Source organism: Camelus ferus, chromosome 1 (genome assembly GCF_009834535.1).
Source record: "Camelus ferus isolate YT-003-E chromosome 1, BCGSAC_Cfer_1.0, whole genome shotgun sequence".
NCBI lineage: Eukaryota > Metazoa > Chordata > Mammalia > Artiodactyla > Camelidae > Camelus > Camelus ferus.
Genome location: NC_045696.1, coordinates 8,904,276 through 8,921,778, shown reverse-complemented (window position 1 = coordinate 8,921,778; position 17,503 = coordinate 8,904,276). Strand labels below are relative to the sequence as shown.

General features: G+C 42.3%; 1 long non-coding RNA gene across 1 annotated transcript; it reads left to right on the top strand.

Moving 5' to 3' along the window:
- The first annotated feature begins 1,345 nt into the window (after window positions 1–1,345).
- LOC116665368 lies at window positions 1,346–14,563 on the top strand. Its single transcript, XR_004322042.1, has 3 exons — window positions 1,346–1,510; window positions 4,331–4,336; window positions 14,544–14,563. It is a non-coding gene; the product is annotated as an uncharacterized LOC116665368 (long non-coding RNA).
- Window positions 14,564–17,503: the final 2,940 nt, after the last annotated feature.

The window sequence follows — 17,503 nt, the reverse complement described above, 5'->3', positions numbered from 1 at the left end:
AAAATAAAGCATAAATACATAACAGAAATAGACTCACAGACATAGAATACAAACTTATGGTTGCCAAGGGGATAGGGGGAGGGAAGAGATAGACGGGATTTCAAAATTGTAGAATAGATAAACAAGATTATACTGTATAGCACAGGGAAATATATACAAGGTCTTATGGTAGCTCACAAAGAAAAAAATGTGACAATGAATATATATATATGTTCATGTATAACTGAAAAATTGTGCTCTACACTGGAATTTGACACAACATTGTAAAATTATTATAAATCAATAAAAAATGTTAAAAAAAAAAAAAAAAGAAATGAATTGAAATGTGTGTGAATTTAGTTTGGTCCATGTAAGATGGTACCAGTTGTTTAGAGATTCCAAAAGATGGTCACATACAGTCAAACTGTTCGGTACCTGGGAGAAGGTTAAGTAATTCTTTCCTCCCCACGCAATTCTTTTCCTTTTGCAAAACTAAAGGGTGTAAATTCTTAAGATTCAGCAGCCCATGCTCTTTCTAATAACATGCTAAGTATCCTCTACTACTAAATAGGAAGAAACAGTCAGGGAGAATTTGGGTCTTTAAAATGCTGCTTCGCTTTTTCACAGAGTGTGCATCTTTTAGCAATCTGACAGCAATGGCTAGCCTAAAACTGGGCAATCATTTCTCAGAGAGCCCTATTTACCTAATTAAGAGCTTCTCTGTAGTCCCCAGTTACTTAATTGTGTCATTAGCGGCAGTTTTGACATGAAGAACAACTTGTGTCTGGGGCACCAGCCTGGCCTCGGATAGGGAAGCCCAGCAGAGCGGCTCCCAGGGGGGCTGGCAGCAGCCTGCCGCGGTACGGACAGCGCAAAATGGAATAATTGGTCCCCAGAGGGGCTGTGTCTTCAGCTGCCAATAGGGATTGTTTTTTTCCTTGTGATTTGAAAGCCAAGCCTCCGCGATTCCTCTGCGGACCGTTAACTTGTGGCTCTGGTGCGCGGCGGCTCACGGGAGGGGTTGGGTCCCAGCGACTGGTACCGCTGTCCTCTTTGCCGCCCCGCCATCTCTGACAGCGCAGGATCGACAGTCCTGATCAAGGGAATAATGTGGTCAAGCTTCCTGGCAGTCAGACTGATAAAATGTGCAGTGTACCATGGAGGTATCCAACTGGGCAGGATCACGGGGGTTAAACTTCAGACTCGGGGTCAAAAGGATGCTCTGCTCTCCCGTAACATAACAGAGCCACGGGCCAAAATTGACCGCGACCATCAGGGAAGTCAGGTGGGAGCCTGCTGCTGCTCCTTCCTTTCTCCGGCAGAAGAAAAAGAGTGGTGACCAGTGGTGACCAGTGGCGACAGGGATGGGGGAGGGGTAACATAGCGGGAGGGGACTAAGAGGTACAAACTACTGTGTATAAAACAAGCTGCAAGGATGTACTGTACGACACGGGGAAGACAGCCAACATTTTACAATAACTGTAAGTGGAGAATGACCTTTAAAAACTGTGAATCACTACATTGTACACCTGTACCTTGTAGAATATTGTTCATCAGCTCTACTTCAATTAAAAATAAATAAATAAATAGAAAAGAGCAAACACAAGTGCTGGAAAAGGTTTTCCCAGGAAAAAAAAATATCAACTACTGCTAGAAAGTGTTTTTTGTTTTTAAGTTTTGAGGGGTTTTTTTAATTGAGATAGAGTTCACACACAATAAATTCACCTTTTCCAGTTGTACAATTCAGTGGTTTTAGTATAGTCACAGAGTTGTGTGATCACCTCCAACTGCCTAATTCTAGAATGTTTTCATTACCCCCAAAAAGAAACCTTTTACCCATTAGCTGTTACTCCCCATTCCTCCCTGCCCCGAGTGCCCAGCAATGGCTAATCTATTTTCAGACTCTGTGGATTTGCCTGTTCTAGACAGTTCTAGAAATGTTTTGGATTCAAGAGGTTTTAGATATCTAATATGGATTAGAGTTGACAAGTATTAAAAGAGTGACATCTAAATTGGAGGGAAAAGGAATTCTCTGTTGCCTATAAAAAGGGCTTCAAAAAAATGACTGCAGATGGCACAAAGATGGCGGTGAACACATTGACCTATGTCTCTCTTCCTATTCTTTGGATACTACGGTGAGTAGAATTTGTCACAGAAACTTAAACTACATTTTCTCAGTTGCAAGCCTTTTTTTTTTGGACTAGCACAGCAATGATTCATTGAGGAAATAGGTATTCTCATTTGCATTTTGGGTCTCTATTTTGGAGAAGTTTCATTCAAGACTGTCCCTCTCTGTCTGTAAAAAAGAAACATCTTCTTTTTTTGGGAAAGTGTCTTGAAAAGAAGAGTATAAACAACAATCTTTTAATAAAATTTTACTTTCTAACAAAGTATAAAGGATTCAAATTTACTTAGATAAGGTAGCTAATTGAAGTGAGCTATTATTTATATGTAGATAATGCAGCCTGCTGTTGTGTATTCTAGGACACAAACTTCTTCAGTGTAGGGTCACTGAAATAACTTTAGAATGTATCATTCCACTCCTATTTTCTCAAAATTGAATTATAACTATTGGTCCAGTTTTGCCTTTGAGTTTCTCAGTAGAGCCTTGGGCTCTTAACTCTGGAACATCTGTTGCCTTAATGGCAAGTCAGTGCCAACTTTTTAAGTTTAAGTAGAGCTGTTTGGATTCATCTTATGTTAACAGTTACTTGAGAGGGAGATGTTTGCTACTAATTAAAACTGCTTCACTTCATTGCAAGTCTTAATGCTGGGAAGGATCTTAGTCTTGGTTCTCCCAGAAAGCAGAGCCTGAGACAAGGGTTTGTGTGTAGTTTTGGGGGGAGAAAGATCCCAAGAAACAGGAGTGGGAGACTGGATAGAGGGAAATGGGAGGAAGAAATGTCCAAAAAAAGTACATTACTGAGCTAGCCCCGACAGTGCAGCTGAGGCAAGATGCTGTCAGGTCATAGCTGTGTTGGATGGTTGCTGCAATAAATGTTTGGAGGAACATGTAGCTGTAAGAGGTGTTACAGTAAAGTGTACCCCAATTTTATACACATGATGGATACTTAAAGAATTGCCAAGGATGAACCACAGTTCTATGCACATGGAGGCTTTGTGTCTGGGTGGAACTTCAAACGAGAAGAGATCTTTTTCAGTCATTGCAGCTTTAGACTCTCTCAGAATCCTGGCCACAAAGACAGTAGATGTCAGAAGATTGGTGGAGGGATCTTGGCCGGGAAGGAAGGCTCCCATGGCTGACACACAAAGATAGGGAGCCACGGGTGGCCAGAAGTAGAAGCTGGAATCAAGAAGGAGGAACCTCAGGGCGGAGCAGGCAAGATGCAGGTGGGACCACAGTGGGGAGTCTCTTCTTCTCTTGGCCAGACCACATAAGGAGAGGGTCAGCTTCTCAGTGAGGATGAATTAAAGCCCACCCTTGGGGCACTATGCTCCTCAGAGATAGTGGAAGATATGTAGATCTCGTTCTAAAGTTCAAATTCAATGAAAACAGTTTGTTAATTTCATGAAGGCTAGCACTAAATAATTCTCAGTTGATAAAATAACACCCAACTTAAGTGGGCTATTCCTGATTTTTATAAACACTATTCACCTGGTTTTTCAAACACTGATAGAGGAGGAGTAAATTGGGATGAGCTGTCTGGAGGAGGGCAATTTGATAATAGAAACCAAAGCCTTGAAAATGGATATGTCTATTTTTAAGAATTGATCTTAAGTAGACAAGCAGATATATTCACAAATGTGTATATGTAAGGATGACTATTAAAACAGTTAATAACATTGAAGACAACATCGTTAATAATTGGGAGATAGTTAAAATTCTGGTATAGCCAGATAATGGAACACCAGGAAGTTATCAAAAACTATGGTGTAAATACATGCATATTAACATAGGAAGGGGACTACAATATTGTTAAATAACAAAGCAAGTCAAGCCACAGGATTGCTTTTACTTAAAGTTGTATATGCCTAGAGATTTATCTAGACACGTATTTACCGAGTGTTTAGCTACTCATCTCTAAGTACCACTGGTTCAGGAGATTTTTTTCTTCTACGTATTGTATGTATCATTGGGGATTTTCTAAGTCACACTATTATTTTTGCAATCTGAGAAAACAGTAAAGATATTTTCATTTTGAGGAAAATAGATTCTAGTTCTCGGTTTGGGCACAAACATGTGGGAAGCTCCTACCTTTCCAAATTTAGCCTGGGTGTGCTACTTGCTACAACAACACGCAATAATTAGCTGACTCAGGGTATATTTCCACTCAACAAACACATAAGATTTTGGCTGGGGTGAATTGAAGAAGATTTGCCAAAAATCTAGATCCACGTGAGCAGAAACTAACTTACCAAAAATCTAAGGACAGGTTGCCCTTAACTTTCTGCAGATCATCAAAGGGCTCACCCAGTGTGCCCAATATATCAATCATCGAACCCCAAAAACTTGTTTTTGGTTTGCTCAGAGTGCCAGTGAGTCATTCACATTGAAAGACTGACGTTTGGGACACAGAAAATAAGATCATTATCAAGGGACTGTTCCCCTGAGATTCTCTAAACATCCTTCTTCCTTCTCAAGCCCCTCCCAGGATCTGCTGGGTTCATCTGGGGTTTATTCCTTGCCTTACTCTACTGCACTGGAGACAGGATTCAATTTATTAATGAATGCATTGATTTAAAATATTTTACGCAATATATCCAACAGCACATAGTTAGAATATGTAAACTGTAGATCATATGCTGATAAAGTATATTTTGTCAGTCTATTAATTAGATTAATATGTTAATTAGATCAATCTGCTAGATATTAATAAGCTTGTCAGAACATCACTGCTGTAACACGAATGATTGCCCTACTGATGGCTTAGAAGCACATATGCCTTCTGATTCATCAAAAGACAGTAATTTGCTCCTCAAATAATTCAGTGCACTCATTCTCGACTAACTGGAAATGCACATGTGATCTTACAGAAGGTCTGGATTGATGAAATATCCCTGGTCCCCTTGGTGCCGAATAGATACACTGCATGTTGTCACCTGTATGTCTACAGGTGGCTTTGCAAGGATTTTCTTTTCAAGTCCATATCCTTTTCCTCTCCAGTTGGGTAAAATCATTCACTGTATTCTCAGTTCTGGAAGCACTCAGACTGTATCTAGGAAACCCCAGTGCCTAGCTCGTGTCTCCTCAGGACACAGACATAAAGGACTGAAACCCCTGTTTGTTCACCTCAGGATGAGGCTGGATATCTGAGAGCAGATAATAGATGCTTTTCGGTGACAGGAGTTTAAGAGAGGAACACGAGTGGCTTCTTAACCCAGGACTTTGCCAGTGGGTGGCCTGGCAAGAGAATCAGCTGACTATGCCCTTTCTGGCTTGCATTTGACCGTGGCCTCTTCCCTCAGGCCAGCAACTCCAAGCTTGGATGGACCAAGGTAGAAACTCAGCTGGGCACCTGCAGGGCACTCTGTCTTTGCTTAAATTTTGTTTGCCTTCATTGCTTTTGTTGCCTCCAGAACACAGAGGTTTTGATAAACTGCTTTAGGCTGTTTTAATCTTAGTGATTTTTCTTTTAATTCTAGAAACTTTAAAAAAAAAAAAAGCGTTTGATTTTGTCTTTATGTCTTTTATGCAAATTTACTTTTCATTTGATTTTTAGTAACATTTGAAATGATAGATTTGTAGGCCCCACCTCCAGAGATTCTGATTATTAGGTGAGTCTGGGCTGGGCCCCAGACTTTCTTACTAATTAAAAAAAGCAGCCTAAATGATTCTCTGAGGCAGCTGAGTTTCACAACCACTGACTGTGTCGTTCAGTCTCAAAGAATGGGAAAACCTAGTCTTGGACTTATGTAATTTTCTGGCACTAGGCAATCCTCCTCATCTCTCATTTGCAGTTCCAATATTTATGAAGAACATAAATATGTATCAGTTACCACTTGGCCCTGGAAATAGAGACAATACAATGGGCTGAGAAAAAAGATCAGGCAGAAAGTCAGATTCTGAGGATGATGCCTTGAGTCAATCAGTGTAGTTTTGTTTCCCGAAAAGAACTAGGTTTTCTTAAAATTTTGAAATGATCCTTTGGGAAAGGTAAAGTGAGCATTTAAAATAGGATGTAACTTATTTGCATCTTTTCAGAAGAACGGCTTACACATGCATTAAGCAGTGGAACCATATTTTTCTTTTGAACAAAAATGTCACCCCGAGCTCTGATACATACGACATCCAAGTAGGGTTTTAAATTGCTCAGCCTGTATTTAGTGGGTCTTGGTTTGAAATTGTTTGGAGGATTCTTCTTCCCCTTCCATTTTTTTGAAAACATATGCAGATATCCCTATAGGCTCCCTTCTAAGCGTGTCTTGCAACCTCCTTCAGATTCAGTGGGTGAGGTTGGGAGATGGAGGAGATGATGCTGGCAGGTGTGACGGGCCTCATCCTGCTCCTTGCCTTGTCATCAGCTTAGACCAACAGACAAGTTCTGCCCCTGGCTGCCCCCAGGCCTTCTACAATGGCTGGATCAATCCAGTTTTGGGGTTCAGGGTTAAGAATCCAATACAGGCAGACAGTATTAGGCTGTTTGTTATAGCAACAAACTTCAGCTTCCTCCCTCAACCAAGCTTTTGCCCATCAGTAATGAATGATGCTACACTTCCATCGTCATAGACCTGACTCCTATTTGTGTCTCTTACTCTGCTCAGGAGAAACAAGAATATTTCCTTACCCTCCTTCAATCCTAAGCAACTCTATTTACTACCACAAGGGCAATTTGTGAGAACGATGCGGGCTGCTCTGATAAACAGAATTATAACTAAGCATTGTCACTGGTAAAAGCAAGGTAGAGCCTCGTGGTCTCTGACATTTGTCAGCTGTTTGATTAAGATTAAGGTTTGGGGAGATTAAGTGAGGAGGAAAACCACTTAATGTCCCCATACCTTTTTTTCTTCATCTGCAGAACAGTACCTTTCAGATAGGATTATTGTAAAGTTTATACAAATTGATATTTGTGCATGAGCGAAATGTTTACAGCAGTTCCTGGCATGTATTAAATACCTCATCCGTGTTTGCTGGTAATATTATTATTTATTTCCTCTTTTTTGGTTGATACTGTTTTATTGCACAATACTGAAAAAAAAAATTTGACTCATGACACAGGAATAGCCAGGAAAAATCATTTGTCTCTCCTTCTCCCTTTTTGAAAAAAAAGCAAAAACAGACAACAATCTACTTTCTAGAGTCAGGACCCTTTCCCATCAAACCAAGATGTCTGGAGACACTTCAGTCTGAGATCAGCCCCAAACCAGTGAACATCACTTAGTAAAGTAATAATAAGTGTGTCAAGATCAACAGGTAACATATCTGAAAACTCATGTTTATTATAGAGTTTTACATGTTTGAAATATTTTGACATGAAATTGCACTAAATATGAAAATTCTGAAGTACTTTCTTGGAACACGGTTTGAGAACCAGCACTGCACCTGATTAAATCGACCTTTCCTTTCAGAAAGGCAGAGCTTAGAAGGATTTATGAAATAGAGTAGAATCTTAATCAGCATTACCAAAAAAATTTAAAAAGAGAGCTTATTTTAAGAGCTACAAATTCAAAACTGAAGCTTAAGATCACGCTGTGGAAGACCAGACAAGCCATTTCTGAGTTACTGCTTCTACTTCTGGTAGCCTTGCTGAGTTCACACAACTCCGAGGGACTCCATTCATGTCGCTTTGACATAAATAGTTCCCCCAAAATAGTTGGACAGAATGGTTTTCAAGAGTTCTTCCAGTCCCTTCCCTGGGGATCCTGTGGTTATGCTTGGAGATTTGACCAATGTTGTTATCTCTTGTGCAGAACAATGGCCCCTCAAATATTTCCACGTCCTAATCACTTGAATCTATAAATAAGTAAACACCTTATCTTAAAACATGGTAAAAAGGACTCTGTAGCTTTGATTAAGTTAAAGACCAAGAGATGGGGTGAGGGTCCTTGATGATCTGTCTCCATGAGAGAAACAGACTTCTCCTCCTTCCCCATTTACTGAGCAAAGTGTACACACCTAGACATTTGTAAGACATCAATTTAGTTGATTCTCCAGCAATTCTGGGAAGCAGTTGCGTTATTATCATCCCCATCTTATTGATGGGAAAACTGAAACACAAGTACACAAAGAGCTTGCCAAGGGCATGCAGTAATCAATGGTGAAGTCAGAGTACAGTCCCACGCAGCCTGGCTCCTGAGCCCATGGCGTCGGGTGTTACAACACACTGCCTCACGTATAAGTAATATACAAACAGTATCAATGCCAAGGTCATAAGCCAAACAATAGACATGAGAGAGAGCATGTTATGCCACAGAGTGATTTGGGACATTAGAGTGATAATCTCTTGGAGGAGACGGAAAATCCTTGTTGGAATGGGAACATTCTGTCTTAATACGAATTAACGAGAAAAGCTGACGTTTGCTCCTTGCCCGTGTATCAGTTACCTGCTGCTGCGTGACACTCTGAAACTTAGTGGCTGGAAATGATAAGTACTCGTTCATACTCATCAGACCGTGGGTCATCCAGATGGCTCTCCTTCAGTGAGCCGGACTGGTGCGGCAGTGGTCAAAGGAGATTTCAGCAGAGCTCTGTGGACCTACGCTGTGAGTCTTCAGATGTTGGGGGTCAGCTGGCTACAGGCTGGGCTGCCTCAGTCTCCCTCGTGGACTCCATCCTCCAGCAGGCTAGCCCAAGCTTGTCCACGTGGAGGTGGCAGGGTCCCCTGGGAGACAGCAGCCCGGCACGGCACTGCTTCTGCTGTCGTCAACAGGACAGAGCAAGACACAGGGGATTCAAGGGGATCGAACAGGAAAAGTTTCAAGGGAACACAGAGTCCACCTTTTGATGGGAAAAAACTACAAGGCACAATGTAAAGGAACATGGACACAAGAGGGCAGAAAACTGGGAACATTTTTGTTATCAGTTAACCACAGCACACACTGGTTTCTTTAGCCCTCACAGCAAATCTGTGATGTGAGTAATATCACTGCACTCCTTTGATAGCTGAGTGAACGTCGGAGCCAGCGTTGGCACCGGGGCGTTCCTGATGCCTGAGTCTGAACGTAGACAGCGGGACCAGCACGTGCACCCAAGGCTCACAGGGGAGGAAGAGCAGGGCTGCAAGGGTTCTCTGGTGCTCAGTCTTGCAGGAATACAGTTGCATGCTGTGGAGGGTCAGGAGGCAGGGGAGGAGAGCAGGAGTCCAGATAAAGCAGCAGGCAGTGGAACGGAGGGTGGAGATAGCCATGAATATTGAAGAGTCTACTGCAACCCAGGAGAGAAATGGTAAGTGACTGAACCCAGGCCATGGCTGAGAACCTTGCCTGGAGGAGAAAAGAGCAGAGAGACAGTTAAGAGGTTGCGTGATCAGGATGCAGCCACTGCTGGATGTAGAGGATGAGGGAGAGGGAGGATTTGAGGACCATGAAGAGATGGGAATGCCATTCACAAAACAGGGAGTTTAGGAGGAAACAGGTTTGTGAAGGTTGGGAAGATGGGAGGGTGTAGGCAGGTGGAGACAACTCATTCACCATTTACCTAGTAAATATTTTGGTGCTGTTGTATGCAGGTTCTAGGCACCTGAGATACATCAGACACAAAACAAACAAAAATCTGCACTTCCTGGAACTTTTATTTTAGTGAAGAGGGACCAACAATACTTACCAGAAACATAATGAAGAAGCAATTCTTACAGTGTGATGAGAGATTACAATTACTATGCATGTGTTACCTTTGGCCACTGTAACAAAAAGGCCACATACAGGACAGCGTGTATCAGACATGGATTCTCATGCCATTCTGAAGGCCCCAAGTCCCAAATCAGTATCACTGGGACAAAATCAAGGTGTCAGCATGGCCATGCTGCCACTAGAGTCTCTGGGGGAGAATTCATTCCTCGTGTCTTCAAGTTTCTGGCGGCTGCCGGCGCTCCTTGGCTTGTAGTTGCATTCCTCCCATCTCCGCCTCCAGGGGCACATCACCATCTTCTCTTCTGTCTGTATGAAATGTCCCTCTGCTTTCCCTCTCATAAGGATACTTGTGATTACATTAAGGGCCCAGCTAGATAATCCAGGCTAATCTCTCTGGCTCCAAATCCTTAATTTAGTCCCATCTGCTAAGTCTCTTCCATATGACATAACTCATTCCAATGATTAGGATGCAGATATTCCCCCCCCCCGGCCCCGGGGGAAGGAATATTTCCATTTACTAAACTATTGCTCAAGGGAAATGCAAAGCAGGATGTGTGGGAGCAGAAATGCTGGGGGTCGAGAAGGTGATGTTGAGCAATAAAGCAAAGTGGTCCAGAAAGGGCTTACTGTGGAAGTGACATCAGAGGATGTCTTGGGGAAAACGATCTAGGTAGAGGCAAGTGAGAAGGCAGTGATGGGGAGGGCAGCAGTGTGCTGTAGGTGGAGGGAGTAAGGGCAAAGGAGGACCAGCCAGGGCACAGGAGTGACACGAGAAAGCCTGTTTTAGACAGACTGACTTAAGGTGACCAGGGAACCTGGAGGTCCTGGGTCGGATGGGGGAAAGTCTCTATGCATTTGAAGGGGAGGTGTGGTCATGATTTTAGGTGAGATCAACTAGGAAAGATCTATAGAGTGAAAAGAAGAGAAGTTGGGGACAGCACCACATGAAAGACCGGTGTTTAAGGGATAACTGACTTTAACCTCATCTGTCTACAGAAACCTGCATTTTAGAAAGCAACGTACCGGTCTTTTCTCAGACAGCCTTCAGCCTAGGCGAAGTTCTGGTCACGGTTCATGGAAATGGTTCAGCTTCAAAGCTGCAGAGACGCCCAGAGGACTAATGATGCTCTCCTTCCTGAGCCACTTTCCTGATCACCACTGAGCCATGTCCTCCATCTGCAATTTTGCCCACGACCTCCAGGGTGCCTAGCACCCTGGGCTGGCACACTCTACTTGTCGTGCAAGAGTTCCTGAGCCCTCTTCGTCTTAAGAGTCTTGAACTGCTGGGATGGGGAACGATTCTACCACAGGAAACCGGACTGAGCGATGGTGTTTTCTGATGGGCCACTTCTCTAAGAAAAGCTGCACAAAAAGAGGGAAACACCTGGTCGAAATTCACTTCTTGTCATAATCCACTATATGACAGTTTGTGAGGGCTAGCTATTACTTGCCTTGCCATTATTACCAAGGTGTCAGAATGACTGTTCAGGTGACAATAAGCCTTATTTGTCTGTTACAGTTAAGTGAAATATTTTATGAAATATTTTCTATTTCTTCCTAAAAGATGTATCTTTGTTTACATTGATTTTATTCTTACGCCTGAACTTTACATATGATGATACACATAACTTGAATAGTGAATCTGAGAGAATAAAATTTTTATACTAGAGTAAGATTTTAGTCCACTGCTGTTTGTGTTAAATTCTGGTCCAGTATTCATGAACAAAAATGGAGAGTGATGTTTGGCTTATTACAGAACTCACGCCCTCCTGTTAGCTTTGGGACGATCTATGGATATTTGATACAAGTGTGATAACCATCCCCAGCTTCTTACGTTGCCCCAAACCCTGTATCTCACTGCTGCTACCAAATTCACAGTGGATTGGAGCTGTCTTTTGGCGGATTAAGTTCTAATATTAAGCCAGGTACCATAGGCAAATCAAACGCATTTAACCAACCTGATATAGCCGTAAGATGCCATAACCAACAGGAAGGCAGCTACTCTGCACTACTTCGAGGCTTCGGCTGTATTATGAAGAACTGGAACCATCCTTGCAAAGTGGCTCAACCAGTTGGCTAATTAGGCTCAGAACCATCAGCTCAGCATCAGTCATGCCGAAACAAAAAGTCATCGTATTGGGCTGACGATTTTCAGCGTGGAATGGAGATTGAAGCTAACCTTGGTCAATCACTCAAATCGTCATACTACATGAGTGTATGATTTATAGCTGATTTCAGATTTATGTAAGCATATGCAGTCTCTTCTTGGCCACTTTTATGACTGAGATGGCCACTTGAAAACTTTTGCCACTACAAAATTCCAGACCAAGATAACTTTTCCCATATTTTGTGAGGTGGAGTTCCCAGCTGTGTACCTGTACAAGAGTGTTGGTCAAGATTATGGTCTGTCCACAGCCCTACATCCCAACTTTTCTCAAAGCACCACTATGGTCCACTTCTAAATAAAAGAGACAGGTATGCATTCTACGATGCAGGTCAGGCTTCCAGCAAAGCGTAGCCCTTGGTCTGTGTGCTGGTGGGTCACCTTAAGCAGTGGCTCCCAATCTTGCTGCTCTCTAGAATCATCTGAGAGTCTTTTTAGATAACAAGGCTATCCTTTGCCCCAGACCAGTTGACTGACTCTCAGGGACCGAGGGAGAAGGCAGGATTTGACCCCCAGCTGACTCTGAAGCATGAGAGAGTTAACTATTAACGTAAAGGATATGGAGCCTCTTTTCAATCAATTTCATATCCAGGGTTTCAACCATAATTTGACCATGATCCAAGGCTTTTCAAATGTTGACTTTAGCTATCCTACAGTGAAGAAAGACTATCTAATAATGATGATGAACTGGTTACAATGGAAGCCGCCATTTACAGCCACTGAACTGGGTGCTGTGTGCTTTTTCACTTAATCCTCGTGGCAGCCCAATGAGGAAGTTGCATTCATTGGCTTTTTCTGTGGGTTAAGAATCTGGGGTTCAGCAAAGCAAATTGCTCAAAGGCATACAGTCAGTAAGTAACGGAACTAAGATGCAAGTGCATGTGTGTCTGATTCCAAAGTCATAGGTCAAGGAGCGTGAGATAAAGGGGTTGAGGGCTGTGGTGCTATATAGGGTGGGGGAGGGGCACTAGCTCAATCCTGGCTTCTCAGAGGAAGTAAATCTAAGCTGTAACCTGGAGGATGAGACAAAGCCAGACTGGGGAGGCCAGAGAGGGGCACTGAGGGATGGCGAGAGCTGCTAGAAAGCAGGGAAAGTCAGGAGGAGAGTGTTGCAGGTGAGGGCAGGGGGTGGGGAGTAGGTGAAGGTCTGGAGGTGAGAGAGAATATGCTGATGGTCCAGGTGAGGACGAACCTGAGATGCCCCCAACTGGCTCAGGCAGAAAAAGCAAAGTGTCAAGATGAACATTTTAGGGGATCTACGAAAAAGAGGCCACTTTGAGTCTATATATTCTAAGTTCATATGCGTTCAATCATAGGAAAAAGACGTGTGATAATTCAGCAGTGATAGGAGAGAAGCTTATTACAGACTGTGTGTGAGAAAGAAGGCTCTGTTTTCAAGCCATGCAGTGTGTTTACCATCTAAGATGACTGCCGCCATCTAGTCGAGAAGTGGATTTGACATTACCTATGGGAGCCCTTTCATTTAGTCAAAGAATCTAAGCTTCAGAGAGGGTCCAGGGCTTGCCCGAGGTTCCAGCACTGCCTAAAAGGCCCCGAGCTGGCCCCGGGACACGGGGTGGTTGACTACAGAGCACAGTTCTTTTTCATTCTGCCTTCCTTGGAGGTAAGTCATCAGAGAGCATGAAAATCATTTTTGCATAATTTAAAAGACAAAAAATAATGAAGAAAAGGCAGAGCTGACTGCTTCTTGCAAGAGCCACCGCCCCCGGACTCGGGCAGCTCTTAGACCAGCGCCGCTCACCTGGGCATCCAAAGCAGCCATTGCATAAACACAAGTTCACGGACATGCTTGGGTAAGCATCCCTGTGGGAGGAGGTCTGTCACAATGCCATGTATGTTTCCATAGCCTTCAAAGGGTCTCTGGTTCCCAAAGGGGTTTTATGTTGGAAAAGTCCTTTCATTAAAAAATCTAAAAGGCACAGCATTTTTCCCCTAAGCTTACATACTCAGTCTTGTTGGATAGTTTTCCTTAATAGCATGTTTGATACAAGGTTTTCCAGCGTAAAGCTAGCCTGCTTCTGTAAACCTGAAACAGTCTGGGGACAGTATGTTCAGGCTTTGTTATCATCAGTGACATTGGCTCATGCTTAATTAACACACCCTGCTGCACAGAATTCTAAGACCCCCAAGGTTAGTTTATTTACTCTCAAAACGACACTGTGACATGAGCATTATTATCATTCTCATGTTACAAGGAAGAAAACTCAGCCACAAAAAGATTAAGTTAGTTGCCCTAGGTTAGTGGTTCTCAAAGTGTGACCACTAGACCAGCAGCACCAGCATTACCTAGGAACTTACTAAAAACGCAGACCATTGGGCCCCACTCTGGACCTACTGAACCAGAAACTCCTTGTTTTCATGAGACCCCCAGTTACGGACATAGAAAACAAAACTTATGGTTACCAGGGGGAACAGGGATGGGAAGGGATAAACTGGGAGTTTGAGATTTGCAGATACTAACGACTACATATAAAATATATAAACAACAAGTTTATACTGTATAGCACAGGGAACTTTATTCAATATCTTATAGTAACCTGTAATGGAAAAGAATACGAAAAGGAATATATGTATGTATATGTATGACTGAAACATTATGCTGTACACCAGAAATTGACACACTGTATGTGAGTATACTTCAATTAAAAAAATTAATAAGACCCTCAGGTGATTCGGATGCCCCGAGTCACCCAGTTGAACCACAGCCCTAGGGCCTCCACTTAGAAAATGAAGCCAGCATTTAAAGACAGACAGTGTTGCCACAAATCACAGTTGGTAAGTGACAGAACCGAGACTCGAGCCAGGGTGACAATTGCTGCTGTACCTTCTCTGGTTTAAGCAGTGTTGATAACGAACAGCCTAACTAGGTTATCTAAGTCCTAAACACCACTGGAGCTTAATTTTATGACGCTCATTGATGCGTAGACTTTGGAACAACAACCTCTGCCCAACGGTCCCCAATGCTTTGTCCTGCACCACGTATAGCATTCTTGGTGGGGGGTTCCAAACCCTGGGGATTTCCAGATTTGAGCCATCTGACCCTAGATAATTTATACTAGGCTTGAAGACAGGTAGTTAGGCAAGCTCTAACTCCAATCATGTCTGGTTAAAAAATAGTAATAATAATTAGTGGATCAGATTGCCTTTGTAAAAATTAACTTACTTCCTTACATTTCACAAAGGCAGCCAGAGCCTCTTTTTAAGAGCTTTCCTGGCACAGTTGAGGCACGGTGCTGAAAGATGAAGCAGATATTTGGTAAAATTGGTGACTGTAGATACTGAAGTTCACCACAATAGCTAGAAAGACCTTGTTCACACTAAAAATGTGAAGTAGGCTGCATACACTCAGAAACGACCCTTCAAGTTACCTTCAGCCTTGATTTAACCTCTTTGACCTTTTCCCTCCAAACTCCTTTTGAGGTCTTGAGAAAGAACATTATAGTAGCAAGGCCACATTTTGTGAATAAGGACAGTTTCCGAAATAATGACTTGAAATCAGATTAGATTATTCCCCCCTTTCAGTTAAAGAGTTGGATAATTTCACTGTCTTCTCGCATTGGAAAGGAGAACTCTTCCAGCATGTTCTAAACATCTCACAAGTCAGTTCACAAGTGGCTTAATATTCTGATTGCATATGAGACAACATGTGACGCCGAGTGCAGGGCATTCTTGAGACAGCAAATGCTGGGAGGGAGATGTGTGTCACGGAGTCTGAATTGCTTCATACCTCGAGATTAGCTGGCCCTCCAGATCAGGGAGTGGTACCCATTATTTATTTATTTATTTTTGGCTTGTATTAGTAAGTCCTATTAACTCCAGTTCGAACTTTCATTCCTCCCTGGCTTTTGTAAGGAGTGTTACCAGGACAATGACACAGTGTGCTGCTTGTTTGCATTACCAAACACCGGAAGTGCCATGAAGAAAGGGGCTGCTGTAAAGTGAATTCAGACACTTGATACAGACGTGATGAATGCCCAGCTGATTTCCACGTAGGAGATTCTGGTCTCATTTTGTGTGAAAAAAAAGGTAATAAAACAAGACAAAAGGAGCTGAAGGACTCTAAGTTCAGTTTTTTAAACAATTTAAATAAACATACGGATATCCTGTTATAAACATCCCCTACAGCAGAGTCATTTTTTTGCCTTTGGTATTTGTGTATGTGTGGTGCCAGCACATGTGTGTTTGTATCCATCTATCTATTATCTGTCTATCCAACTATCATCTTTCTATCAAGAGATAAGCCTTTCTACACATTAATATGGAACTGGGACTTCTCAACCGTCTGGTAACTCCAAAAAAGACCTAGTCAGTGGCTACTACTCCATCGTGATGAACAGTATCGTTCAATTTGCCCTCAGTAGGATTAAAACAGGTACTATTTGATGTTAAATTACTCACCTCAAATTAAATATCTTTAAAGACATATATCAAATAGGAGCCTTTAAAAATGTGCCTGAAGAAAAAGTAAAGCTATGCACAGAAGAGTTATGAGGTAAAAACTTCAGTCTATTTTCTTATCTTTCTGTCTCCCCATAGATATAAAATATTATAAAATTATATATGATATGTTATATATATGCGTCATGTGTATGTATAATACATATTTTTCATAGATGTATAGAGAGAAATAGAACTGATTTTTTTAAATATTAAAATAATATGTCTTCATATATGTGTATATATCTGGAGCAATTCATTCTCGCCGGTGACAAGCAACGCCATTCTCCATTTAGCGATCATCATCGTAAGATGATAAAGTTAGCGGTCAGAATTGGATCTAAAAGATCAACAGGCTGGAAGGAGAGAAAACAGGCACCCTTGGGAGAACGCTGAAGAGTTTCTCACATTTAACCAGTCTTTCTTCTTCGGCCGTCCCATTTCAGGTGAAAGCGAAGGAGAGATGAGAAAGGAAGACACCAGGATGGAGACTAATAACAGGACAGAAGCCACAGAAGCAAAGCGCTACATTCTTCTGAGGCACCTGTTTCTGTCACTGAAGCCATGCTCATCCCTCTCGACCCCATCGATACTCTGATGCCCTGTTTCATTTTCACTTTTCCTGTGGTGGCATTTTCGCTTGGCCTTTGATACCACGTGAAGAAAGGAGTTCAGCCCAGGTCGACACAAACTTATTCCTACAACTGTCTCCGCTCTCCCATCCCCTCCCTGCCACCTGCCTTCTAATGGCTCCACTAATCTGGATTTAAATCACGCTAAAATCCTATCTCCTCTTTTACTTGCTCAAAATGACTAATCTGCTCTTTCGCCAAGAAGAGATGACACTCCTTGCCATCCTTCCAGTTCCTGTGGTCAAAATTAATTAATTCAACCAATATTTATTAAGCATTACCATGAGGTAGGCAGTGGGCAAGTAACGAAACTCCCCCATCCACAATCCTCCGTAAAAATACAGTGAGCAACTATTCTCCTTTGAAGTTAGAATATGTATTCGCCGAGGAGCTGAGCTGAAAAAAAATTGTTTAATGCATGTAAAACTATGCACCTGAAAATTGTTCAGTCCATTAAAGTACCTAGAAAGCTACACGGGTTGATAGTGATTTATTTTACCAAACTCTATTTAATGGAAAGATT